We start from the raw sequence: 27,054 nt of genomic DNA on the forward strand, positions 1-27,054 counted from the left end.
TGAATACTATAAGCTATAGCAGTTTGTAGATTGGCAATTTTCTGCCAAAGAGATGGTGTATAGAGGGAAAATAGGTGATGATGGCTCGTGGCTCTAACTAAGCCTATAGGGTTTAAGTGGTGGTATATGACCATGTCATTGCATATATTTTTCTACAATATACATAAATATACACTGGCTTTATTTGTTTTGCGTTTCTTTATATTTTATCCATATCAAAATAATTTAGTCAGTGTTGGCTAAACATCATTGAGAAGTCATGGAGTGGATGTTTGAATTTCATTCATAAATCACTAATTGCCTCAGGGACTATTTTTGTGTCAAATCAATCTGTAGTTTAAAATGAATGAAAATGCAACAATGCAACACAGGAACAAAAATAGTAATTGTGCCATAAGGTTATGTTTTGCATTGCCTATCTCAGGCAAGCTTCAAATCTCTGCAAGTTATGATTTTCAAACCACAATGAAATCAATGCATCCTTCTGGCTCCCATTAATTTCAAATCACAGCATTCTGGGATAATTGTGGGAAATAGCAGTTAATTGTCAATTGTCAAATGTACTGTCACTGTAGCCTAAATGCATTATGTAGGCCTATGTATTCTAGAACAATATTAGAAGCAAATTCGGAACACTTAAGAGTAGGCTAGCAGGTATCCATGAGGTAGCTGGCAATAACATACATTTATTTTCAGAACTGACACTGTCAGTCAGTCATAGGTGCAAAAGTAATTCATATTAACTCAAGAAAGAAACAGTGATGAATCCATCTTTCCTGCAGCAATACACTGATAATATTCCCTAGTCATATATTTTTGCAGGTGCAGTCAGCTACGGTCACGCGCACAGCTCCGCGCTCTCGCCCGCCTCGCACCTCCCACTTGTGAACTTTTTTAAAGGGCAAGCCTCCTGTCCTTCAAAAAGCGCTATTGTTGAAAGTCTATCTACGGTATGCGCGCCTCGGTGCAGACGCACAAGTCTCGCCTCTTCGTTCACACGCTGGCAGACAGAGACAGAACGGCGGAGTGAATGCATGCTTTGCGTTGAAACATAATACCTTGACTAAACTTTGTGGATGCACTACTGCAACAAACTGAAAGACTTGGGCTCCGCGACACGCCAATAAAGTGGATAAAAGAGCGGATAAGGGAGACAGAGCGCGACTTGGGTTTACTTTGCCAGGGTAAGTTGAACAAGAGTATAACTTTAACCTACCAATGCATGTGTTTCATTAGCGAAGGGTTGAATGAAGTGCAAGCATGGCCACATACGAGACGAGACCTGCAGTCCTGCACTACAGGTTGCTCAGCGCGCCAATAACCTTTTTAAAGCCATATAGGCCTATTATAACATATGAAATTGACAAGTAACAAGTTCAATAAACTATAGGCTACAGTAACAGTAGACAGAGTCATCTGCCGGAGAAGCCTGGAATTATGAGAGATTATTAATGTAAAGCGTGTCAGTAATTATCTATTAATTGGTCTATACATTAACCTAATTAATTAACTTTAATTTAACTGGCAATGATACTGCTCCTTAGAGACGCATGGATCTTTAGAGCATAATACAGCCTTAATTGATTTTGATCAATCATATTTTAGTCAGCGCTCGCCGCTATAAACTTCCCTGATGATCCGATCAATGCTTGCTGTACCTAGTGTGGAGATCTTACAGTGGTTGATTATTCGTCTTTTTCTTGCATTCCTTCTTTTACCCTGCTGGCGAAATATATAGCAGTGGGTCACTGGTCACAGTTTACCGGCGACAGGACACAGGGGGTGCAAAGAGAAAGAGAAAGAGAGAGAGAGAGAGAGAGAAATAGGCTACGAGTGGTTCGAGACGAGTGCAGAAGATATGTGGAAATATAGGATTAGATCTTATCGTTGTTGTTGCCAATAGCTTTATCTCGAGTTTGTGTCGGATTAGAGGCTGCTATCTCACCGATAGAAAACGGAGTTTGTTTGCCTTGCTCTTTGAGGGGTTATCTTTTGGAAAAGCTTATTAAAAGTTGGCTATACAACCATTCAAAATAATCATGGGCACACATAGTTGAACTTGAGATATCACCATGTTTTAAGAAAAAGATTCAAAGCAAAATGAAAGGATTGGCTCCTATTATAGCCTACATTTTATTGTAACGTAAATATATTTATAAAGTATTCATTTTTATTATGAAATTATAGGCTAGCAGCTAGCTATATCAAAACACTGCATGCTGAATGTCACGGACCATTCATTTATCCATTTGTAACCCAGACAGTAAATGATTTGACGGTGTATGTATGGGAAAAGCAAAGAGATTCAGAAGGATGGCCTGTGTACAAGAGAGCAAAGCAAACATTCCTGACTCGGTGTCTCAGCAATTTAATTAAGGTTGGGTGAGATGCTGCAGCGAGCACTCCCAGATCAAGGCTTGACCCCAGCTCCCCCTGTTTCCAGCTTGGACTAATCCCAAGGGTCATCTAATAAGTGTTTGGGTCATGCCACCATGACAACTAAATGAGGGGGGACCCCGAAGCAGCAGAGCTCCCCAATCAAGGAGTTAATAACCCTCTGAAGGAAGTTAAGAGGTGCACAGTGAAGAGGATTGTATCAGTGTGTGTGCGTGCGTGCGTGCGTGCATGCGTGCGTGCGTGTGTGTGCGCGCGTGCGTGCGTACGTGTGCACGTGTGTGTGAGCGTATGTGTGAGAATAAGAGAGATTTCTGTTGTTATCAGCCAGCCACTATAGGTAAGACCCTTCCTCTTAGCAGGGCTTAGCCAACCCTGTGGTGTTCTTATGTTTACTCTCCTCTACCACCCCCCCCTTTCCCTCCCTCTCTGTGTGTGTGTGTGTGTGTGTGTGTGTGTGTGTGTGTGTGTGTGTGTGTGTGTGTGTGTGTGTGTGTGTGTGTGTGCGCGTGCGTGCGTGCGTGCGTGCGTGCGTGCGCATATTCAGGTTTCCATATTGCACGATGCATGAACCCTTCTGGGTAATAGTGGGTATGTCATACAGTAGGTGAACATTTGGGGGAAATGTTCACCTATCTACAAACTCATAGTCAATCTACAAACTCATAGTCAATCTACAAACTCATAGTCAATCTACAAACTCATAGCCAATCTACAAACTCATAGTCAATCTACAAACTCATAGTCAATCTACAAACTCATAGTGAATCTACAAACTCATAGTGAATCTACAAACTCATAGCCAATCTACAAACTCATAGTCAATCTACAAACTCATAGCCAATCTACAAACTCATAGTGAATCTACAAACTCATAGTGAATCTACAAACTCATAGCCAATCTACAAACTCATAGCCAATCTACAAACTCATAGTGAATCTACAAACTCATAGTGAATCTACAAACTCATAGTCAATCTACAAACTCATAGCCAATCTACAAACTCATAGTGAATCTACAAACTCATAGTGAATCTACAAACTCATAGCCAATCTACAAACTCATAGTCAATCTACAAACTCATAGCCAATCTACAAACTCATAGTCAATCTACAAACTCATAGTCAATCTACAAACTCATAGTGAATCTACAAACTCATAGTGAATCTACAAACTCATAGCCAATCTACAAACTCATAGTCAATCTACAAACTCATAGTCAATCTACAAACTCATAGTCAATCTACAAACTCATAGTGAATCTACAAACTCATAGTGAATCTACAAACTCATAGTCAATCTACAAACTCATAGTGAATCTACAAACTCATAGTGAATCTACAAACTCATAGTGAATCTACAAACTCATAGTGAATCTACAAACTCATAGTCAATCTACAAACTCATAGCCAATCTACAAACTCATAGTGAATCTACAAACTCATAGTCAATCTACAAACTCATAGCCAATCTACAAACTCATAGCCAATCTACAAACTCATAGTCAATCTACAAACTATCTACTAACTATCTACAAGCAAAGAGATTCAGTTTAGGGGGGAAAGGAGGAGACCAAACATAGAGCCCTGAGGGCCCGGGGCCAGCTACGTTTAAGTTCTGAAATAGAAATAGTTCTGGTTTCCTTTTGTTTTCCCCATTTTGAGAGTCGTTTATCCTTCATCATCATTTTGACATTTTGGAAAAGTGCAGAAATAGCCCAAAGCAAAAGTGTTTAACCATTGCACCAATTGCTGTCCTCTCTCTCTCTCTCTCTCTCTCTCTGTTAAGGTTTGTCTGTTCAACTTATTTTCTGTCCCACTTTCCTGTGATGGACCGTTGCGCCATATTCCTGTTCTTCTCTCAGCCCTCCTTGGTTTGCTGTTAGACCTCCTCTGATTAGCTCCTCCGGCTCTGCTGTTTTTCCACTGCTCTCCCCTTTGTCCCTCTCTCTCCCAATATTTCCCCAATATCTCTCTCTCTCTCTCCCTCTCTCTCTCTCTCGTCATGACTGTGTTGCAGCTGCATGTGTAGTGTGTGTGTGTGTGTGTGTGTAGGGGGATACAGGGCTGAATCGGGAACATTTAAGGAAGTGGGGAGCTTGCAGATGCCCAGTGTCCAGCCTCTGACTGCTGCTGCTAAATCATTCTACAGCGTACACTCATTATTATGCCCCATTTGTGCTCCGCGTACGACGGCGCTACGTGCCGTAATAGCCGACACAAAAGCTCACAATGCGTCACATCTGCGAGTCTGCCACACGTTGGGAACTTGTAGATAGACAAAGTATAATAACTCAAGGTTTAGGCTGCACAGAGCTGACTCACCCATGAACAGATCCACAGTATCTGGACCCCTCCAGACAAAACAGGGTTCACTATAACCGTGTACAACATGGTCTATACTAACTACATGATACTAACTACTAAACGCCAATAGTATTTCCTCTGGTTTGTTAGTGGTGCCCTGCTTTTAGCTGCCTGTTATCGTGTAAAAAGTCTTGCTTCTTTGATACGGCCCTGCCGTCTAATTGTAGGTCTTAGGTTTGCGGTGACTAGACTGTGAATTTGGCTGATGTTAGCGAATGTATGGACGTCGTGGGTGTGTGCGGTGAACAGCATTCAATCTATGGTAATGACTGAAGAGGAGAAGCATCTCTAAAATGTGAATTCCCTGTTTGGTGTCTGTTTTCGAAAACAGTTAAGTTATGGGGTTTATCGACACTCTTGCCTAAAATCTACAAAACTAACTAACTGCATGCTCGTGAACCCACATTTTGTCAACGAGGATCCCGAGGGAGCTGTTTACAGACGGACCCCTTGGCTAACCAATGCAGGGGGTTGTTAAATAACCCCCCCTCCCTGAATGTGTTGTATAAACACAGCGCTTCGGTAGGAAGGTATAGAGCGTGACACATATAGACTCTTCATAACATTCCTCTGTTCTAGCGGGAGACGTGGGAGCAGAGGAAGTGTCTTAATAGCAGACCTGTGATCAGATTTCATGAGGCAAATTCCAGGACTCGATATGGGAAAGATGACCTTATTCCAGACGTAACCTCTTCATACACAATTTCTCTAGTCTAGAGGTACATATTATTATTATAATTATTATTAGTGTGGTCTGCCAAACAGACTATTGTTATTGGTCTATTTTCCTCTCCTCTGACCTACCTAATTGAAGGCACCTTTTTGCCCCCTATGATTGGACAATATACGGTGACATCACACTATGTGAACTATGAACTAAGGCAACCACACTCTCAATTAGGGCTGCACGATATGGACAAAAGTTCATATCTCAGTATTTATGCCAATTGCCAAATATTGCGATATCGATACGATATACGATCTATATTTTAAGTGCTGCAACATTGAAAACCAAACATTCAAAAAACTGCATAATAAGTCAATATCACCACGATATGTCAACGATATATTGATATATTGATGGTATATCATATTGCGATACCCATGCCTTTTTGCGATACTTACATTGCGCATGTTCATACCTCTATAACGATACGACAGCGATATATTGTGCAGCCTTACTCGCAATTCCCCAGGATTGCATCTTTCTAGTTATTTATCATTATTATTATTGAACATCCTAAAAATGTAGATATATCACTCAAAAGCACTTAAACCCTTTGCTTAGTTGACCTGGGACCTCAGGGGTCTATAAATGGCCCCCTCCCTTTTCCCTTTACACATTATCTCTTGACTGAAAACAGCTGATCAACAAGCTCACAACATGTCGCTGCACGAAAATGTTCGGCCATTTTCACAGTATAGGGACCGGGGGTTCATGCATTTAATCCAAGATAAAATGGTAAATAAATGGTAAATGGTGCATTTATATAGCGCCTTTATCCAAGGCGCTTTACATAGATTGTGCATTACATTCACCCATTCACACACACATTCATACACCGATTGCGGCGGAAGCCATGCAAGGTACCAACCAGCACATCGGGAGCAATTTGGGGTTCAGTGTCTTGCCCAAGGACACTTCGACATGTAGCCAGGAGGAGCCGGGATTCGAACCGCCGACCCATGGATCATTGGACGACCTGCTCTACCTCCTGAGCCACAGTTGCCCCAAGATAACATAAGTGGTAGCTCTCCACATGTTTTCTCAAGTATTTACAGTGTTTGTTCTTCCCAAACAATAGAGAGTATAAAGGTTTATAATGCATGCTTTCATGTATTGACACCTGAGCTGTATTCAGTGGATATCTGAAGCCCCCTCCCCTCCTCTCCCTAAAGCAGTCAGCCGTAACCTTTACCTGAGGCCCTGGGAGGGAGGATTTATCAGATTAAGAAAACCCCACCTCCCTAAACTACATCTATTAGAGGCCCCCACACCTCTCTTTTCCCCCCAGGGCACATATGCTAGGGCTAGGCCATACACACTCTCTCTCTCTCTCTCTCACACACACACACACACACACCAGAGTTTGAGAAAGACGCGCGCACACACACACACACACACACACACACACACACACACACACACACACACACACACACACACACACACACACACACACACACACACACACAGAGTTTGAGACAGACAGACAGACAGACAGACAGACAGACAGACAGACAGACAGACAGACAGACAGACAGACAGACAGACAGACAGACAGACAGACAGACAGACAGAGCACTTCAAAGGGCCAACGTTTGGACTTCAGATCTGTTGTACAACAGGTGATGAGAGAAGCCATTTGACTGACTGAAGGGATCCAGGCCTAAGGGTTACACTTACAATGGATGCACACGTGCACCGAGTTCCACGCTCGTGTACAATGTATTGTGAACTTATGCATCTGGATGGAAGACAGGTTTCTGGCCTGAGGTGCAACTTTACATTATAGCTGTGTGTCGTCGGCATCAGATCGTGTTCCTTTTACGCACGCACACACACACACACACACACACACACACACACACACACACACACACACACACACACACACACACACACACACACACACACACACACACACACACACACACACACACACACACACACACACACAGAGTTTGAGTTTGAGTTTGTATGTGTGTGCATGGTGGTTTGCATCAGTACAGTACAGATGTCGGTGCTCATCATCGATATATCAGCGTAATTGCTTTTTATTAGTAGCCAATGTGTAGCCTGGCATGCTTTTCTTCTACCACTGTAGTTAGATACTAAGATAGTTTGTGCAGCATAATGTGTGCATACATTGCACACTTGCACGCATGCATGCATGCGCAGCGCCACACACACACACACACACACACACACACGCTCAGAGTCACCTCTGGACTGGAGGCCTCCCAGCAGTTGGCAGGGGATTAAGAGGTCAGAAGTCAAAGGGGGGGAGGAGGGGCGGTGGGGTGTTCACACGACCAGTCAATCTGGAGGCTATAGGAAGTGATGAGGCAGAAGGAACAGTGACCAGGAGAGAGAGAGGGGGGGGGGGGGGGGGGGGGGGGTTAGGGAGAGACACAGAGAGATCTACAGTAGAGGTGGAGCTGTTTTGCTGTGGTTTTGGCTCACGCAGCTTAGAAATGAATGCAGTTAAGTACGGAGAGTCTTTCAGAGTTAAAGTGACAGTGTGGACTTTGCTAGCGCGGTCTCTATAATGAACGGCAGCAGAAGATGAAGCAGTGGCAAGCTGAGTGCTCAGGGCTCCTTCACTACCCTGGCCTGCACTCCACTTGAACCCTAATACAGCAAACATGATGTCCTTATAGTTTTAGAACCTGACCCACACCAACATCGGCCCATATTCCTACCTAGACAAACAGATTTATTTATTTTGCAATGATCTGTAGACTTGCAACGTGAACGCTAATGTCCCTATTCTGGGGTGAACATAGCCAATTCACAAGCTCACAACGCATTGCAACACAACGCTTTGTGAGCTTGTAGATCCGCTATGTTTGGCAAAGATATTTGGTGTAGAGGGAAATACTAGTGGACCTAGATTCCTGCGGGACCCCGACAACTAGCATAACAGGGTTTAAAGATGGAGATGATTTACACCCTAAAACATGATCGTCGGGTATTATTATATAAGGAGGAAGATGTTTTTCCAAAAAAAGTGTACAGCATTTGTTAAAATGTTGTTTTTATGTGACACCATTGCATCGTTGCACATAACAACCACACCAAGGGGTCTAATGAAGTACTATCACCTCATATACGCATGAAAAACTGGAAAAAATACAGAAATCACGGCACTTTAAGTGTTTAAATTTGACACGGAAACTTCACAGTTAAGCTGTTGTCCGTGCACGCGGACACGCGCACGCGCGCACACACACACACACACACACACACACACACACAGAGAGAGAGCAATTTCTAAATGACCCCAAGCTGAAAGTTTTCATGTTTGGCAGCATGGTGTATATGCCAGTACCGATATAACTGTGATAAGGATATCAGCCACTAAAATTGTCAGACTAATAAATCAGTTGGGGTCTAGCTGTAAACATCCAATCCCCAGGCATGTCACGAGACACTTGGCCTGATGACAGCAACCGTCTGACCATGTTTTTAGACCACAACAACCCAAAACACACACAACAAGGCCTCTAGCAAAGCCAACAAGCTGCAGTGTGTTCAGGAGTTTCACTGTCATCTTTTAAACTGGGCAAATGCAATACTTTCAGTAGTCTTTTGTGCCTTATAGTCAGGTATATACAAATGTGCCATTTCAATATAAATGCTCATAAGAGGGAAAAACTCCATTTGGAGCTTGGCTTTATACTAGAATCAATGTAACCATAGGTGATCACAGGTGATTAGAGTCCCCCAGGGCTTTATACTAGACCCTCCCCTCTCCCGTTTTCACTCTACACTATATTAACTGAAAATAGCCGCTCTATAAGCTCACAAAATGCTACGCGTAGAGCTGCAATTTTTTGCTGAATACTGGCCCCAGAAAAGGGATGCCAGTCGAGTCAAGTGAATGGACAACTTAGAGAAACCTGTGATGTGAAGGAGCACAGGGGAAGGTAAAGGCCACTATACACAGTACAATCAGTACAATCATTCAAACCATAGAGATGTATAAACATCAAGCTTTAGCCATCCTATAACGTAGAACATTTAGAACCTATTATAATTTATTTATGGAAAAAAACACTAATGTCACACCGTAGAGACTTCAATTCTTTCTGCGTTTAATTGCCCCACACTTGACTCGGCACATTTCACTTCCTCTGCCCACTGAATCCGCCCTGGTTCGGGCTCAAGCAAAGCGTGGCTGTGGGCGAGCTTGTGGTCTTTTTAATTTGGACATCTTGTTCACAGATGAAACTCAACAGCCACTTCAAAGAGATGGCAGAGGGATCAAAGTTCTGCTGCCACAGCGTTTTAAATGCAACAGCGGGGGAGGAAGGAATCAGGCGTGATATTGCGCGTGTGAGATTGTGCGTGTGTGTTGGCACGCGCACACATGTGTGTGTGTGTGTGTGTGTGTGTGTGTGGGGGGGGGGGTGCTTGTGTATGCTTTAGAGAGAGAGAGAGCGAGAGAGAATGAAACAGGAAAAAGAGCAAGGGAGATAGACCATGGCCTCAAGACATTAATAAAGCAATATGAATGATATAAAAAAAAAAAGGGCGCAGCTTTAGAGAAAAAGCAGTATTCATTTCCTCATGTCTATACAGTGATGGCGCAGTATATTAGCAATGGCGCTCCGCTAAACCAAGACATTCCAACAACACAGACAGCCACTCTCCTGAGCCAAGACAAGCAGCCCATAGCCTGCCCCAGGCCAGTCAGCTGGAGGAATGGCGGACAAGCCCTCTGATAAAGGCTAGACTAGTCAGACTAGTGGGCAATTATCCAGTCATTTGAACACATTTGGCCATCTAGACAAGATGGTTAGTGTTTTGAATGAAATCTTTAGAGCCTATAACCAAAGCCAGATTTTTGGGTCTGATGCAGATCCAAAAAAGTTAAATAATGGCAGATATATGGACCAAACTGATGCATCACTCTGGGTGTAAATATATTAAGGAACACATGCTGAATTTTCATAATTTGCAAGTAATATGATTGATATGAGGATTGAAGATTGTATTAACAATCATGCATTTGCATGCGTTTCTGGATTGGATATTTGCCATTGTTATAATATTCTACAATATCATTTGAATGGCTGCAGGAAGGACTTGTGATTATGAATGTACCTTGTACAGTACATGGTCGGTGCCAGCAATATTCTTAGAATCATTTAAATGTAACTTGTACAAAATACATGGTTAGTTCCAGCAACAGTACATTTGTAGAATAATTGAAATGTTCACAATCATTCAAGCAACTTGTAGTAGCTTTCGGTATCTGAGGATCATCTACTGTATTCATAGCCTCGGTACCCAGGCTTTCATTTTCGTCGGCGCAAAAAATGAAAGCCTGGGGAAACGCATTGGCCGCTCTGGTCTAGAAGTGGGAGTCGACCCTTCCAGGTGGGCGTCGCTCCAAATGATGTGACGTATAGTAGTAGTGCTGCACTAGGGGGGAGAGGAGGGGCCGGGGCTGACGGACAGATCGGTGAACCAGTCAGGGCATGCGCAAAACTCATGCGCGACCTGCCCCTCTATAGACCAGAAACGTAACACGTTAGCTCAGGCTACTGTATTCATAAATATACTGAAAAGTTCTGATTTGTAAAATAATTGTATTTAAATCTATTACGTTTTAAATGAACTGATTACATTATTGAATAGGTTGATTAACTGTTGCACACCTAACGTTCAGTTCCATGTTGTAATGATGACACGAGCAAGCATGTCTGCAGGCTGCTCTATTTCTGTAAAATATCTATATTTATCTTCAAGACAAAACCACTTTAATCAAGTTATCTGCACACAATCTAATGGGCTCATTCAGTAGGAATGTCCGTGTGTGTGTGTGTGTGTGTGTGTGTGTGTGTGTGTGTGTGTGTGTGTGTGTGTGTGTGTGTGTGTGTGTGTGTGTGTGTGTGTGTGTGTGTGTGTGTGTTGTACCCCCACCCTCCACCACCCTTACAAAAACACAACAACATCAGTTTTTTTCCTGGGCCTTTCCCAAACACCCAGAGGAGCCTGTGGCTCGTTCCGAAGCCGTGTGTCAACACCTAGTCTCCAGTGAAGCGTGTGATGGCCTCTCCGTCTTCCCCCTCAGTGTCCAGTTACACTCCACGGAGCCTTGTTCTGCCCTGGTGCTGATCTGCCATGAAACCACGCTTTCTTGGTGTTTAAATGTGACCTTTGACCCTCGTTCGAACCAAGATGATGCTAAGGGCTTTGTTAAAGGGTAACGTGAGCCACTTCTCCTGCAACATAACATTGGCATTGGTCACAAAGTGATACATTTTACGCTCACTCAACAGCATCACGTGACCTAGCTATACGGCTCTGCTGAAAATGGCTGGACGTCGCTGAAGCTAATTTTGAGTTAATGTCAACTCAAAACCGTTTTAGTTCAAATATATAACATGTGAAAGTGAATATGTACTTTTTGCTGCATGTGTTGACTTACACCTGCCATAGGCACGTCTGTGCAGCAGTGCAACTAGACGTTTTGTGTATAGATGTTGGTTCGGAACTGGAACCAAAAAATGTCCGAAGGCCGGTTCCGTGAAAGCACTAAGGTTCCAAGAATCTAGAACGGAACCAGTTCTAATTAGAACCAAAGTTATTTTGGTGGAAAAGATGTGATTTTTACCTCTGCATGCCACAAGTCTGTTCTTCAGTGTGTCTGAACAGGAAAGAAAATGTGTTTGCATGTGGTGGTGTCTCCATAATATTCAGAAAGACAGGAGATGAATGATCGTATCGGCACCACAAACAGCTCAATGTCAGATCCTCTGGTCCTAGCTCAATGAGGCCTTTGTCTCTGGACAAAGCCTGTTTGTTTTTGGAACAAACCCAGTACAGATCATTGGATTTACCAACCAAAACACAAAGCTCTAGTTCAGTTTCAACTAATTGATTCTTCTTCTAACAGAGACAAATGTGTGTGTGTGTGTGTGTGTGTGTGTGCGCGCGTGTGTGTGTTTACTTTCAGGGGTCTGTCAGGAGTTTAAGTAAACAGATATGTGATAGAGTAAACAGCAGAGGCTCAGTAAGCCCCTCGCCTCTCACCTCCCCTCTCCTCGTCCATCACGTGTGCACACACACACACACACACACACACACACACACACACACACACACACACACACACACACACACACACACACACACACACACACACACACACACACACACACACACACACACACACACACACACACACACACACAAGAAAAGTCACTAAACTTTACTGATGGCTAACTCATTTGTTATTGATAAGAAGTGTGTGTGTGTGTGTGTGTGTGTGTGTGTGTCTGTGTGTGTGTGTGTGTGTGTGTGTGTGTGTGTGTGTCTTCCTGCCAGGTCTGTGCAGTAAATCTCTCCACACTGTCTAGCGTCTAGCCCAATGCCGGGTTAACCCTAACATCTCTATTCTGGCCATGTCATAATAGGAGAATATTCTGCAAAAATAGCTGATCTACAAGCCCACAACACGTGTGTGTGAGCGTGAATGCAGTATGCATGCGTGTAACGCCCAGATGTAACTACACTGGGCTTTTCAAAGTGTGCATATGCGTGGAATTTAATGCGCACGTACAGCATGTTTGCAAGGATCCAATTGATATCAATGATACCGGCTACACCGTGACCAGACGCACGGATAACAACAGCCACGCATAAACAGGCTTTAAAGTAGGATTGGATCTATTTCTGCGTGTGTGTATGGCAGGCAGGGCTCACGTGCGCCACGCACACATTCTCTGGTGTGTGCCGGGGGTATTTAGAGACATACAAGGTGCACGTTACGGCATAAGTTCCATGAACATTTAGTCAAAAACAGGCCAGGATGACATTAGCCTGGAAACCAGATGAATCTGCCACAGGGAAAAAAAATATCCCTGGGCAGATTGGTCTGGCAATCCTCAGTTTGAATTATATTTCGCTCACCCCAGAGTTGTGGGTGACCAATCAGAGCCCACTGTGAGACTTTTTTGCTGTGATGTTGGAATCTGTTTGTGACAGAATCAGAATGAGCTTTATTGTCACATCAGTTTTACAGGTGAAAAAGTGGGTGAAATTAGATTTTGTGCATATATACCCAACATTTTTTCCAGGAAAAACAAAGAAAGGAAAAAGAGGGTTAATGGGGGGGGGGGGGGGGTGAGGAGATCGAGGCAGGAAAATAAAGAATATAGAAGGTGTGTGAGCATATCAGCCGCTGTGTACTGTGCATATACTATTGGACATTCTTCAAGGTGCTAGGACATGGATTAAGGTGCAAAGAGTCAGTGCGTGTCAGCCACATAGAGGGCTGACATTGGCATAATCCGTGTGTGGAAAGAAGAATGTCAAACGGTATAGTCCACAGGTTTCATGGAAGAGCTAAAGTCCAAGTCAACTAGTCCCTGCTTTAATTCACAGGAGCTCCAGGAAGAGCAAAAAAAGGTCTAAGGGCCAGCCTAAAGACTTGTATAGGCCTATCTGCTATCTAAAAAAAAATCTAAAATGACACAGATGCTTTACTGGTTTTAAGCCAGCTAGCCATATGTGAGTACATTAAATGTACATTAAATGTACTCACATTATACAGCAGTTTGTAATAGTTTAATTTTATTTATTCACACAATAAAAAAACACTACAAAAAGGAACATCATTAAAAGACAAAAATAAGTGCAGGTGAGAAAAGAAACCCATAAAGGGCTTATGATTCTCACCTAAAATAATAAACAAATACCTAAGTTAGACAAAGTAATCAAACATAACCTATGGCAAACAACAAATACAAAACAAATACACTTGTGTGCAATTGAATGTGAGACTCTGCGTGAGTGTGTGTAAGTGTATGCGTGTGTGTCTGTGTCTGTGTCTGCGTGTGTGTGTGTGTGTCTGTGTCTGAGTATGCAGAACAAGGCTACATTAGGCTATAATACTGGGCCCAGTGCAGACGCAATAAGAAGGAGAATGACTTTGACTGCTGCCGCGTTGCTTGTTTTTAAACTTGAGCTCACTGGAACTCGTTCAGACACACCTTAGTCTTACAACTAAGATGGGATGTACATGGTATGCAGTTGAGCCCTTGAGGTACCTTCCTTTACACTGTAAGCTCCTCCATGTAGTCCTTCCTTCTTACTTGGGCTGGGCAATGTAGTCCTTCCTTCTTACTTGGGCTGGGCAATGTAGTCCTTCCTTCTTACTTGGGCTGGGCAATGTAGTCCTTCCTTCTTACTTGGGCTGGGCAATGTAGTCCTTCCTTCTTACTTGGGCTGGGCAATGTAGTCCTTCCTTCTTACTTGGGCTGGGCAATGCCATCAAATCAGAGTCACCATTACTTTGTCAATTACGATGAATAAATGAGTATTTTAAAGAAATTGTGAAAATGGAAGATCTACAAGCTCAGAACACGTTGTGATGCAACGGGTTGTGAGCTTTTAGAGAACTATTTTTGCACAGCACCATTGTACAACGAAGTATAATACAGGGCTTAAGTGGTTAGACTAATCGATTATAGTCGATTATAAAAACATCTATTGGAATGTTTTGTGTCGATTTGTTGATGTACAAAAAATCAACAAATCGATTTTCCGATTATCCTAGATGAGCAAGATTATTTGTGTTATTAACTTATTGATTTACACCCAATCTAGTCCTGACAGATTAGAAATGATCGTTTCAAAATAAAATGTCAAAGATGATGTCGGGGGGGGGGGGGGGGGGGGGGAGTACTTGGGTGCAGGACAGTGTAGATTTAGCAAATTATCTGTTATCTATCATAACAGGAGAGTTGGAGTCGAGTGAGTAGTGGTCACTGGTTTACAGTGACTCTGGATATTACTGTACATGTACTGTATATGGCTCATTTGTGGAATCTAGCTGTCAAGGAGAGAAGAGAAAAGGGAAGACATATTTGAGAGATGATTTCCTTGCACACCTGCTTGTGTGTGCGTGCGTGCGTGCGTGCGTGCGTGCGTGCGTGCGTGCGTGCGTGCGTGCGTGCGTGCGTGCGTGTGTGTGTGTGTGTGTGTGTGTGTGTGTGTGTGTGTGTGTGTGTGTGTGTGTGTGCGCGCGCGTGCGTGTGTGTCAATCTGCTGCTGGCACACCTGTAGCTGAATGGAGGAGACATGCTCATTTCTAACTGATGAAAGACAGAACTGGCCTGTAGCTCAGAACACACACACACACACACACACACACACACACACACACACACACACACACACACACACACACACACACACACACGCACACACGCACAGGAAATAAAGTTCATGTCGCTTCACTGTTGTCAACATGTCTTTTATCACTTCGAGTTGATAAACAGGTAATTCTAAATGCCACACAGCTGTGGGTGCACATTTACACACATGCGAGAAAACACACACACACACACACACACACACACACACACACACACACACACACACACACACACACACACACACACACACACACACACACACACACACACACACACACACACACACACGGGCGCACTCAGACGCACACAAACACAATCTTCGCTTAAAACATGTACTTACATGTTACACTAATGAACCATTCAAAAACAGCACCTCATCTTCATCACAGTGTCATCCATGGTATTCTGTAGTGTATTTCATCTTCATGTGTTGTGCATCTGCATGGAGCTTCATGAATAATTATTGTGGGATGATCATGGTTAAATTAAATAATGTGTGCACGCACACACTGGCAGTCACATCCTCAGCGAACTCTACAAATCGACCCCAATGGACCCGTAAGAAATTTGACTGTATATGCAAATAAATCCCAATTTTCTAACTCAGTAAAAACTTCTGAGAGCAATCGTGAGATACTCGATATGAATTAAATGCTGAATTTCCACATTCAGTGCCAACATAGCTGGCATCTCTATCATACCAGAGCCATTCACTAAAACAACTCCGGCGTCTACAGGACTGCCATGCGGGCCAAAAGTGTTCACTTAATCTGCCCTGGTGTTAAATCATGACAGGCGTCTGTCTGTCTGTCCAACAAGATAGATTATCTAAAAAAAAAATGGAATTTGCTGAGCACCTTCATCCTTCTCGGAGGATGAACCCTACTGATGTTGGGGACTCTATCCATGGCCATTCCTCTAGTCTAGTGCCACCATTAGGCCACATTTTCCACTTGCTTTCTGTTTGAAAACGATGGTACTTATTTATTTTACAAGTTATTTCACAATACAGTACAGTATGTGTTTTAAGTAACAGTTGATTTGGGGGCTTTTAAGATCTAATATCAACTTGAGAATAAGGAGCAGCATTGCCTCTAGGTTGTTATTGAGGCTTTTAGACTATTTATTTTAATACATCTTGTTTATCTGAACTGATGCTCCACTCGGCAGTTGCTGTATTTGATGAGTTCCTTTGCTGCGAAAATGTCACACACTACTTTTTATTTTTACTTTGTTTTTATTTTTTGGTGAACAGGTAGTTCGTGTTGGGCATCACAGTACATTTCGTAATTGTTACAAATCATTTGTTACATTTCTACTATTAACATTCATTATGTTACGGCTCATACAGTCCCAGGAGAGTAAGGGTCCCATATTTGAGTGGTTTCAGTCCTTCTTAGTCCATTCACTCCCAGTGACAGAGTTCATGAATGGCATACACACACTACTTTTCTATCACTTGCTCATTGCGGTCTCTTTGTCCTGGTTTCGCTCATACACAATCGTAACATTTGGACTGATGTTGTCTCTAAAGTACATCTCTCTCCCGTATCCTCCCCTATCTGTCTGTCTGTCTGTCTGTCTGTCTGGTGCACCTAAAGACCATGAATGTACAGGTTGTGTTATTCATGCCCCTGGCAGATAAAAGACCTGATCTGTCTCTTGACTGTCACAAAGCTGACAGAGATGAGCAGTGAGCCCCAGGCGAAAGCTGTCAACACTACAGGAGAGGGAGAGGACGAGAGGGGGGTGGGGGGGAGGAAGGGAGTGGGCAGGTTAAGAGAGGAGAGGGGGGTGGGAGGGAGGAAGGGAGTGGGCAGGTTAAGAGAGGAGAGGCGTAAAGAAGGAGAAGAGAAATTAAGAAATGCTAAGTCTCAAATGAAGATTCTTCAGATACCTCAGGAAGGATTAAACATATTTAATGCCAAACTGCAGTGTGGAATGCAGAGACACACTGTCTGGCACCATGTTATTAGTTCGTCTTTGACTTGCCTACGAATGTAATGAAACAATGGGCTAGGTTATGTACAGTATGTAGTGTGTGTGTGTGTGTGTGTGTGTGTGTGTGTGTGTGTGTGTGTGTGTGTGTGTGTGTGTGTGTGTGTGTGTGTGTGTGTGTGTGTGTGTGTTCTGCTCACGCAAGTACAATACACTCACATATTTATAGTGTGAGTGTTTGATTCACTACATACCTGTATATTTAGTACAAGGCAAGCTGATAACGCAGCACTTTGCGTTGTGCTATGTGCTTGCCATTGTTGTGCTGACAACGTGTCAGCTTATGCATTGATCAGTGTGTTCAGGTTATTGCTCACTATCCCATCCTTTCCCTCCCTCCGCCTCTCCCGCTCTCTCGCTGATCAAGCTCTGGTCTGACAGTCTGACTGACGTCACGCACAACCCCCGCTTCCCTCCTTTGACTCAGTTTCCCCCCATCATCCATTCCTCATTTCCCCTCTGTCCGCCTCCTATGTTTAACTCCCATTGCTCTACTTTTCCTTCTGGTTTTATTCCACTGCTCTCCTCCCTTCTCCCTTCAGCCATTACCATTTCCCACCACCGCCCCGGTGCCCTCCTTCGCCTCCTCTCCCTCCTCCTTCTGCATGTTTCCATTCCTGGAGGAGGGGGCCCGCAGAGTGCAGACAGACGGGGTAACGTGAGCCAGGTGTGTGCGACTTGCACTCCGTGAAGCCTAATTTACGGTTCGACGTGCTTGGCTCCTCTGAAGCCTTTGTCCCCGCCTGCCTCATTCTGACATCTCCAAACAGTGACACTTAAGGGGACACTTCATCCTTTTTGCAAAAAAAAGATGACGTTTAGAAGATTTAGAACACTTTCCTGGGGTCTTTATGTGGGTAATATGTGGTTTTAGATATTTTAGATTTTAGCTAACTTTTCCTTCCTGAACTACAATTCCCATAATGCTTTGGTGCACTGCTCCTCCTTGTGGATAGGGGGAGGGCTGTCTTACAGGGACAACATGTAGTCCAGTGAGCTGCTAAAATCTAAAATATCTAAAACCACATATTACATACATAAAGACCCCAGGAAAACGGATTGTATACAGTCACAGCCCTAGTACGTGAGAATAGGGGAAGGAAATCAACGTTAAATGGAGATGGATTTCTGGCTTTTTATTTGGCTCAAGAGCTTGTAAAATGGATTGTTGGGAGATCCTGTCTTCATGTTTCATGTTGCAGGTCCCTGCACTGCGATGCGTTTCTTTTTCCAGAGCCTATGTGATACGTTCCTTAACCACTCGGCTGTCAGCAACATGAAAAATGAAGACGGGATCTCCCAACAATCCATTTTACAAGCTCCTGAGCCAAATAAAGAGCCAAGAAATCCACCTCCATTTGACATTGATTTCCTTCCCCTATTCGCACATAGGGCTGTGATGTCATTGTAGCTAAAAGAATACAGAGCTTATACATAAGTGGTAAACTTGTAAAACACTTGTGTCTGAAAGCCTTGAAACTGGTTTTGATGATATGCCTGTGTTTGTGATGCCGTTGGTGTTTATATTATACCTGTACATTGCTGTGTGCGTGCGTGTGTGCGTGCGTGCGTGTGTGCATGTCACCCTAACCGTAGGATACAAGGTTTTGGGCGTGTGGCGCGGAGCAGCTTAGCGTATGCCTTGCCGAGTTAGGTTTCTGCCGGAGCGTGTCAGAGTTGTACTGCTGTGGTAATAGTGTGGAATGTGTTGTTGATGGATTTGCTGCAGGGCCCCAAGAATAAAGGTCAATAGTTGTCGCAAGGCCTTGGAGAATGTCTTTACTGTGTGTGTGTGTGTGTGTGTGGGGGGGGGGGTGCTTGTGCGTGTGTGTTCTTGTTTATGTATGTGTGTACACTGTGCGTGTGTTTGTGCGTGTGCTGTGAATCTGCCTATGCCTGTACTTACTTAGTTCTTGCCACTCATCAGCAACGGCTCTAAATATCAGATTGCAAGCTTTGCTCGCAGAATCTTGTAGCTCTAGGTTTTTGGGGTTAAACTCTTCTTAATGCAGATTTAAGTTGTTAAAGTGTTTGTACAGCTAATCTCCACAGGCAAGGCGTAATGGGATATTCCACTTTGGGGAGTTTGACGGGCGGCTGGGGGTGCAGTGGCGGTTGTACCACTGAATCATGTCCCCGTTGCTCTGTATAAAAGTGAAGTAATCTCCTTATAGACCCACTTTCCGACACGATTTACAACCCTTTCTCTTTGCGCTGCTCATACCTCCATATCTCTTCTCTCCCCCCTCCCTCCTATATACAATAAATTCTCCCCACCACTATGTTCCTCCTCGATCAACTCACACGTTTGCTCCGCTTTCTCACCAGACTTTCCTCCACCATTTCCAGCATGCTTTTATCCATTCCAAAGTGTCTTACAGCGCCATGAGTGAGACCCATGCAACCAACCATTGAGATGCACTCTATCTCCTGACATACAGTACTCATCTCACACCTCATTCTCTTTCTTTTCCTTCCAAGAGTAGGAGTTGTTTTGAAGTTTCAAAACTCAGCCCTGAGAGATATGATGAGATAAAAGGGGGAAAAGGGGCCTAGAACTGGAGGTCTGAAACATGCAGTAACATTATGAAGTACATCTCAGTGACATCACAAAGATGTACTTCATAATGTTACTGCTCGTTTCAGACCTCCAGTTCTAGTCAACACAGAATGTGGGGGTTTATTATTTCCACACAACAACTCTAAGGTATATTAATGACATAGTAAAATGTTGAAAATGAGTGGTATTCCCCTGTGTTGTTGTAGCTCTGATGAAGGACCATTTCCTCCAAGCAGGGGATTTTCACATCCCCATGCACACCGCACCATGGAAGCATCTAACAATCTTAACCGTCTTGCCAACAGCATTAAATCGCGCATTGCCATGGTTTTATCGCACGTAACACTTATTTTGAAGAGCCAAATATCCGTAACCGCATGTTACAATGACAAAATGCTGTGTGTGGTGTCTTAACCGGTTGTTGTTCTCTCGCTTGGTGCAGAAAAAACCCGACCACGAGTATCACAGCGCCTGCTGTCGGCTGTTGAAAACGACATTCATTGCGCCGATTTGGAGATCCAGGCATTTGAACGCGGACCATTGAATGCAAGTGAATGTGCGTGCATCTTCAAAATGGCCACGGCCACTGTCCCACTTGGACTGTTGTGCTAACATGGATCAAAGCATGGATTAAAGAATATAAACCCCTGGATAACGTACAGTAGCTACGTGTCTGGTAGGCTAGACGATTAATTTAACACCGTTTTCTACGGTTCTGGCGGGCTGCGTGTTAAGAAATTACTTCTGTATTCTTGTAACACATTTGTGTGTTAAAAAGATAACATACGTGTATTAATACATGGCATATACTGTATGTAGACTCAACTTAGGCTCTTTGATCCAAACTATACAAACGGTTGTCAAATTGACATATGTCTTTGAGAGTGTACAGTATGAGTCATGTTACTACTTGCATTGGTCCTCTATAGTTACTGTGATTGTGTGAGTTTCACTTCACACGTCTGTCATGTCCCAGGATCATCACAGGCTTACTGTACACTGGTTTGGTTGAATGGAGATAGTCCTCAGCTAATTTGTGACTTAATTTGTGACACTTCACTCTCTGCTCCCTCAGCCTCTCTCTCTCTCTCTCTCCTATCAAGAAAGAGGACAAAAGTTTATGTGGGGCTCCCCATGTCATGGTGAGAGATGGCCGCAGAGAATTGTGGGTAACAGAATCCAGCTGTGTTGTGGAAGTATTAACTGTGCATAGATTTTGACCACAGAAGAATCTGTGCACGAATGTGTGCAACGTTGTGCATGCATGTGCGTGTGTGTGGAAATGCACATGTGCTGGGCTTAGCATTTCTTTGGGCTGTTGCAGTGTACACTGTACAGTACCTGTTTCATATCAGTATTGTGTCGACAGAGTCTTTCTGTCATCACATGGCCTTATCTATATTCATACAAATAACTTAAGTATTCCAGATGTTTTAAAGAAAGCACCATTCACATTACTTTGTAGAGGAGCCAAGGCACCCATACTGTATTTAACAGCTCCTCTTGATGTGTCCTCACCATAACTTGGGACTATAAATCCATATAAAATGTAATGGCTCCACATGTCATTAGACTGACCAGAGGCTCTCTTGTTAATCGCCGACATTTACACCAGACTAATATGCACGGGGGCAGACTGATCTGTCCCAGATTGGCGTTGTGGGCAGACTGGGCACTCATAATACAAAGGAGAGAGCAAATATAGAATGTAATAACAAAAAAAGGGACAGAGCTTGTGAGATTGGCCTAATGGAATGATTATGTTAGCTGCGTACACGTAGGCATGATACTACGATTTGTTGTCTGCAGATGAGCACATGTTCAAGAACAACATAGGCTCACCTCAATATGAGGGCAAGGCGTAACCTAATAACTAGCGGTTTACTGTTCTATTTTTCCTCTATCGTGTGTTAATTATTTCCACGCATTTCAGTTATCCTCTGAAGACCTAAGAATTGTAATAATAACTTCCCTCACCAACGTTCCAGAAGTATTTTTTTTTTCGGGTCTTTATTCTGTTGCGTTTGTTGTATAGCCAACAAACATCCCTTCAATTTCAAATCCTTTTTTTTTTGGTCTTATAATGTATACAGTGAGTAGCAATGGATCTTCTCTCAACCTATTTCTCTTTTCTAGCGCATGTACAGTCAGTGTACTGTACAGTCAGTACCATAACTGTACCTGTCAGGTTGTTAAAATCTGGGATGCACACAGATGAGTGGGTGAAGAAATATTGGCTACGCAGGCACTGCATTTGGCCTCCAGGATGCCCTTGTGTTTGCCTGTTCTGACACAGTTCCATCCCAAACCGTTAAGAACTAATCCGTGCACAATCCGACTCTGCGGCACGTGTTTCTGAAGTAACAGTTGCAGAGCAGACTACAGTATGCTCACGCAGTCCAAAAGAGCAGTTGGCCTGTCAAGCAGAAATTAAACCTGTCATCACTTCACGTTAATCTTAGGCTTGTACGGGAAAAATATGTCTAAAGCGAAGCCAAATTGCCTGTGGAAATTCACAAGCGGAAACGTTGCAACTATCTACGTATGGTGAATCATTTCCTTTTTAACTCTTGTGTGTGTCTCTTTTTCTCCCCCTTTTTTCATTTCACTCATTCTTCCTGTCATTCCCACTATTCTTTCTTTCATCTCCTTTCTTTTCTGAAACACAGCCCATGTGTTCATTCTATGCTGATTCTATTCACTGCCAGTCTACACTAGTAACATGCCAACAAAGACACCCTAAAACCAATAATAAAGAGAATAACAAAAGTTTGCCTATTATTATTATACTAAATGTGACTTCGTACAAACAGTATTCCGGATGCCCTTCAGGGCGTAAGTGTGCCTTTAAACCAAGACGTGCTCCAAACAAAAGACGCTATGTGTCTCCTTTGAATTCCCTATCAATCATAACCAGAATTCTCTGACTCACATGCTGCAAACAAGCTGTTTGTGTTTGTGTGTGAGCGTGTGTGTGTGTGACTGTGTGTGTGTGTGTGTGTGTGTGTGTGTGTGTGTGTGTGTGTGTGTGCGTGTGTGTGTGTGTGTGTGTGTGTGTGTGTGTGCTCGAGCCGGCCGTGGGCATGTGTGTGAGTTTGGCTTTGTGAGAATAATAGTGATGATAATAACTGAGATTACTTGTACAAATGTCCTTCTAGCTGATCAGACAAACTGGCTAGGTGACTTTGTGGTTGTGTTGCCTTTGTTAAGTTCAACCCCACAGGTGTATGCCTGCTGGCTTTTAACACTTGGCTGTTAATCCAAAAGTAATTGACAATCAGAAACTGGTATTACCATTTCTATTACTTGCATTGCAAATGAACAAAACAAACAAAATAACAAGAAAACAGAATTGCACAATTGCACCATTATAAAGAGATTGTTTTGACAAGTCTGTTTCATATTGACTGTTTTTTTGTATTCTTTATTTTTGCATGCTTTTACAAATAAATAATTTTCAATGAAATTAAACATGATTTTAAACTTCAAATAGGAAATAGCACCTGGACCAAAACAATATACTTGCTTTTAAACCTCTAACTAACCTAACCAACACCAAATAAAAAACTAGAACTTTAATCTAATCTAAACTACATCACGATTCACCAAATAAAAAACAGAACTCTAATCTAATCTAACTGCTCTAATCTAAACTACATCAAAAGGTTGCTTTTACAAACACCTGGCGCCAGTAGCTTTAGTCTAAACAATACCCGTTGTGGTTGGAATCAAGGTGAGTCAAACTTCTTGGTAGCAAGTCAAACAATCAACGTATCAACATTGTACCTTCAGAGACGGTAACTGAAGTAGGGAATGGCAAATTATACAAAATTACAAACGGAACAAGTCAATCATGGCAAGCGAGCATCTAGGGGACAGCATACCCAAGTACTAACGAAGTCCACAGGTGTTTGGTGCCCTTAACTAAGTTTAACCCCAACCAATCATGGGAAGGGTCGATGATTGCCACCCAGCAATCAGCGTAGTGTGGCTAGGCGGCACTTGGAAGTAACCGCACACACTCAGAAACACTCTGACACACTTCCACAGACACACTACTGTACTGACACATGTAACAGCCATTCACCTTGAAACAGTGTGGAAAAACATGCTATGAGACATTAGTTATAGTGAGCTATACGGGTATAGGTAATTCATACATCACTATCTGTTCCGTAACATGTCAAGGCTACAGTATGTAACCTGATCATCAGCGACACACACACACACACACACACACACACACACACACACACACACACACACACACACACACACACACACACACACACACACACACACACACACACACACACACACACACACACACACACACACACACACACACACACACACACACACACACACACACACACACACACACTCTTTTCACCTGGCCCCAGCTTCCCCTATACTCTTTTTTTCCTTGCTCTTGATGAAGATGGATTTTCGAGGGATATTGCAAATTCCAGCCATGCTGGGCCAGCTCAGATCAGGCTCTCTGTGGGTTATGAGGGAGAGGGAGATGAATGGAGGAGACAGGGGAGAAGGAAAGGGGTGGGTGGTGGGGGGGTTTAGGAGGCATGGGGCCGGAGGTACGCTCCTGGCTTTAATGAAACATCTCGGGTTTCTCTCTTCAACTTCCACCCCGGGAGTCTTGGAAAGGGCAACAGGGGGAGAGCTGGAGCACAGGGTTCATATGGACACAGAGCAGGTCAGAGAGAGAGGAGGAAGACAGTGGAATGAAAGGGAGAGAAGACATGTGGAGGCAGGACAGAGGAGAGGCTGAGTGACAGAGCGCTGTCAATACAAATCACTTAGTATCTGTACACACAGTCAAATTCGCAGTGTTCATTTAACTCGAGAGTGAACAAATGTAACCAAATGGAGGTTACATTTGTTCACATTCAGAGTTACAAATGGATAAATCAACCCTTAGGATTTTACTGTTATGTGTACATATATTTCCGTTAGGATTCGAACCTATGCCGACATTTCTGGTGATCTTATATGGAAAGGCCCTTTAGGCAGAGGGTATTATTGCGTTTTGAGACTCCTGCGGTCAACCAGTAGTGGTCCTCCTCGACCACAGGTACATTTCTCAATAAAGCAGACCAGACCAACTACAACCACATCAGTATAACTGTTAGCTATCGTATACTCTACCATACAGATTGTTCAAAAGAAAGGTGTATTCACTAGAAGAAGCTACAAATGTAACCGGCTCGCTCTACCTCCTCCTGAGCCATTGCTGACCTTTATACATGTGTGGGCATTTGTGTGCCTGCGTGTTTGTGCATGCGTGCATAAATGTGTTGCACGTTAGGCCAAGACTAAACCACAGCCTTGTCTAAGTGAAATTTCAACCCATCTCCAGAATAGGAGTGAGTGTCCACAACCAGGTCTTAATCAGAAATGAGATGGTCCCGATAGGATGAGACCTCGAGTCTTTCCGTGGAGAGGAGATAGGGTAGAGGTTTGCCTCGCCAATTACATTCAAAGGGTTTCTTGACCTGAATCCATTGCTATCCATCAGATATATACAAAACCTCATTTGAACCGTTTATAATTACCTCTGTCTGCATTCACGTGGAACTGTAACGCATTGTTCACTTATCCACTGGTAACTCCAATATTCTACAATTGTAACCAAATACCTGGTCCATTTGGTTACACTTGTACACTCGAGTTGGTCCCATATAAAACATTACAATGTAGACATTTAGCTGACGCCTCCATCCAGAAAGACTTTTCTTAATACCACCAGTTATTGAGGTGAGAACCTCCTCAAAGGAGGTGTGATCAAAGCTAGCTTTAGTTTAGCATAAATATGTCCAGTGCTGTTTGGAAACGTCGAGTCCGGGTAAATCCCGGTCAGAGTCAGAAGTGAAAATCCTCATGCAGGCCTGTTTATTATTCCAACACTGATTCGCTATCGCTGAGTTTAAGAGCAGGCTAAAGCCTTTCACACTGTTTTCTTTTGAGTTGAGTGTTATGAATTCCTTATAGTGGAACCATAAGCCATTGGATGTACGCAAGTCCATAGATCAATCGAATGTAAACACTTCGTTAACTTACTTAATTTCCTCTTTCTTTCTTTCTTTCTTGCTCTCCCTCTCTCTCTATCTCTCCCCCTTCCTCTAATTTCCTGTATATGGCGCCCATGTGTTTGCTAACGTGTGTGGGCGAGTAAATGTGACTGCGGATGTGATTGAGTGTGCATGTGTTTGTACGAAGGAACTGTGTGTGTGTGTGTGTGTGTGTGTGTGTGTGTGTGTGTGTGTGTGTGTGTGTGTGTGTGTGTGTGTGTGTGTGTGTGTGTGTGTGTGTGTGTGTACAATGTTTGTATGTAGTAACTGTGTGGCTGTGGGTGTCCAGCCGTTTTAACTGAGACTGGGTTTCACGGGCTGGAGACTGTGCCATAAACACAGGGAAGAGGCTGAACACGCTTCTCACTTACCCCAGATTAGGTCATACTGGGTGGGCTTTGCCAAGCAGAGAGCGGAGGTGTGTGCTCGTTTAGAACGTTTACAATGGTGGAGCAGTGTTTGAGTGGGCAATAAATCAATCAATAAAATCCAATTCGAAAAGTAAATAAATCATGATTTTACGAACTGTTATAATAGTAGGGAAGCATAATCCCTACTCTACCTACATTTAATGATTTCCTTTTAATGACGTTAATTCTCAAAAGATTATTCTAAATGTTTCAAGTTTCATGTTTCAAGAAAAGTAGCAACTCTACACGCTCACAGTGCAGAGCTATGGGACACGTGCGCATACCAGAAAGTATAACATAATTGAAATGTAACATTGCAATGGTTAATATTCACTGTTTC

The 27,054-nt window shown here is 43.2% G+C and overlaps 1 protein-coding gene across 1 annotated transcript in view; it reads left to right on the forward strand.

The window, feature by feature from the left end:
• The first annotated feature begins 1,014 nt into the window (after positions 1-1,014).
• vasna (vasorin a) overlaps positions 1,015-27,054 on the forward strand; it is a 30,350-nt gene continuing 4,310 nt past the window's right edge. Inside the window, exon 1 of the mRNA XM_079498523.1 lies at positions 1,015-1,184. The gene's annotated coding sequence lies outside the window, so the exon portion shown is untranslated. The remainder of the gene's footprint in view (positions 1,185-27,054) is intronic.

Source organism: Electrona antarctica (genome assembly GCF_951216825.1).
Source record: "Electrona antarctica genome assembly, chromosome: 4".
Lineage (NCBI taxonomy): Eukaryota > Metazoa > Chordata > Actinopteri > Myctophiformes > Myctophidae > Electrona > Electrona antarctica.